The sequence below is a fragment of the Octopus bimaculoides genome, chromosome 18, assembly GCF_001194135.2.
Source record: "Octopus bimaculoides isolate UCB-OBI-ISO-001 chromosome 18, ASM119413v2, whole genome shotgun sequence".
Taxonomy (NCBI): Eukaryota; Metazoa; Mollusca; class Cephalopoda; order Octopoda; family Octopodidae; genus Octopus; species Octopus bimaculoides.
In genome coordinates this window covers 34,503,618-34,506,784 of record NC_068998.1, presented here as the reverse complement: position 1 = coordinate 34,506,784, position 3,167 = coordinate 34,503,618, and positions in this window count along the sequence as shown.

Genomic DNA, 3,167 nt, shown 5'->3' with positions numbered 1-3,167 from the left:
GAGAGAGAGAGAGAGAGAGAGAGAGAGAGTGATAGCAGTTGATATATATATGTATGCTTCAGACACGCAAGCACACACATATAAGCATAAATTTCTAGTCGAGAGTTAGTATATAGAGATGACATTTACTCTTTTTCCAAATATATTTTGATATAAAGATAAAACCTAATTATCTTGTAAAATGTATTTGCAAATAACAAAGTTAATTAATTTATACTGAGTATTAATAATAGAGGACTGATGAAATGTTATTTTAGAATTTTATCATGTAGCTAACATTGAAAGCAACTTATTTCATATAAATCTATAGAATTGTCATCTGAATAGGAAAAAGGACTAAAAGTTTTACTTTACATGGCCATGGACACATGTTCTGCTACAATTTCTGATAGTGCTGTCCCGAAAGGTTTGTTACAACTTCGTCTGGTAGGTAGATACAATTCATTTGACAGCTCAGGCTGACATTGTGTCGTTAGTTTGCAGACCAATGAAATGATTCATTGCCCTTGGTTTCTATCCCCTTTCTCATCTAGCAGTATTTTAGCAGTCCATTTGCCAGTGAAGTAAAATGCAGCAATATGACAGAAGGTCATTGATCACTGGAAGACTGCCATCTACTTGCATGACATTGAATGAAAAAAACACTATTATATCAAGAATTTTATGCCATTTCACATAAAAATTGAATTACAGAGGACTGACTGATCATGTTTAGCAATAAAACATCTGTTAAGCAATTTACATCTAATACGCCTTTCCATCATTGTCTATCAAACTCCACCTACAAAATCAGGTACTCATTTGCAAGATTCAAGCAACGCCTATTCATTATGAATTGATGAAATTCCAGCAAAAGGGACAGCTGGATTTTACAGAATGCCTCAAGGTAAAAATGATAAATTCTAAACCCCACTTGGATATTTTGAATAAGAAACTGTCAGCTCATATGATCATCCAATACTGCATCACACTCCAACTGGATGACACATACTGCACTCTGCAAAATGTATGACACTTGACTTAAAGCTTATGCTACTGCTCAAATGGGTCGTGGCACAGATCATCCCTGATCTGAATACAGAAGAGAATGCATGGAATCAGTAAAACATTTGCAGCTTAAAATGTCTCAACATTTTCAGATGTTCTATTCTTTTACTTTACTTTTCCTTGTTTCTGTCATTTGGCTGCTGCCACACTGAAGCACCACCTTAAAAGATATTTTTGTAGTTGGAGAAATCGACCCCAGGACTAACTTTTGTCAGCCTAGTACTTATTCTGGCTGTCTCTTTTGCTGAACTACTAGGTTACAGGGATGTAAACACACCAACAGTGGTTGTCAGGCGATGGTGGGGAGACAAACACAGGCATAAAAATACACACACACACACACACACATATATATATATATATAAATTCGAACATTGGGCCTTACTGAGGCAATGACTTCTGACCGAGACCTTTGGAAAATGGTGTGCGTGAGAAGACCCGGCAAGCCAAGTGAGACCTAAATCCAAGGCCTCTGCCAGGGGTGTAGCCATCCCACTTATGCGTACCTTTCCTTCATTGGACACTAAACTCTGCTTGTGAAGACATGTTGAGGCAAGTGAAATCGAAATCGAACTAAATTCGACGACTGGCACCCATGCCAACATCGTCTCCTTCATTGGACATGGAACTCGGCTTGCAAAGACCTGTTGGGGCAAGTGAAAGTGAAATCGTGATGGCACCTGTGCCCAGCGTCGCCTTCCTGGCACTTGTGCTGATGGCACGTGTAAAGACATTCGAGCGAGATCGCTGCCAGTGCTGCTGGACTGGCTCTTGTGCAGGTGGCATGTAAAATACACCATTTTGAGTGTGGCTGTTGCCATTACCGCCTGACTGGCCTTCGTGCCAGTAGCACGTAAAAGCACCCACTACACTCTCAGAGTGGTTGGCGTTAGGAAGGGCATCCAGCTGTAGAAACTCTGCCAAATCAGATTGGAGCCTAGTGCAGCCAACTGGTTGCAAATCGTCAAACCCACGCTAGCATGGAAAGTGGACTTTAAATGCTGATGATGATGATGATGATGATGATGATGATGATATATATATATATATATATATATATATATATATATAAACCATGCCAAATGAGACTGGGATCTGGTACAGCCCCTCAGCTTACCAACCTTGGTCAAACTGTCCAACCCATGCTAGCATGGACAACGGACATTAAATGATGATGATGATGATGATGATAAAAAAGCACCCCTGTTCTGATGGCATGTAAAATGCACCATTCCAGTGTGGCCGATGCCAGTGCCGCTTCACTGGCACTCGTGCTGATGTCACGTAAAAAGCCCCATTCAAGCGAAACCGATGCCAGTGCTGCTTGACTGGCCCTCATGCTGGTGGCATGTAAAAAGCACCCACTACATTCTCGGAGTGGTTGGCACCAGGAAGAGCATCCAGCTGTAGAAACCTTGCCAAATCAGATTGGAGCCTAGTGCAGCCTCCTGTCCAACCCATGGCAGCCACACCTGCGCCTGTATGGTGATGAAGCACATCTGTGTGCATATATGTATACATATGTGCCTTCATGTAACTTATAAAAACTATTCAGTTTTTCTTAATAATCTACATAAAAGGCCAAAGTAATTTACGACCTGCTTGGAACTTAAGTTCAACTAACTACTCTTTAACTTGTATCCTGACTACCTCATTCTTCTGCTCATAATACTCTCACCTCGACCTGTCTAAATATCTGCTTCTCATTACTATATCTGCCTATCAATCTTTCTACGGCACTATATTGTTTAAAAAGCTTAACCTATCACTTAAACTGTTTAAAAATCATATACTTATTTTTTTTAGTGAACATTTTTTGTCTTCAAACCTGATACCTTAGTTCTCTGTGTAGCTGCAACAATTTCAACACTATATACTTCAAATACTGTAGTCACAACAGTGTTTTCCTTTGATAAGTTAATTTGAATAGATGATAGCAGTCAAAATGTAGGTTAAGAATATTTGATATATCTAAATTAAATATTACACTTGTACTTAATCTTTTAATTTTTCTAAAATAAGATCACAGTTCTTTTAATTCTGCTATGTATTTTCATCCATTTTACACACACACACGCATGCACACACACACACACACGCATGCACACACACACACACAC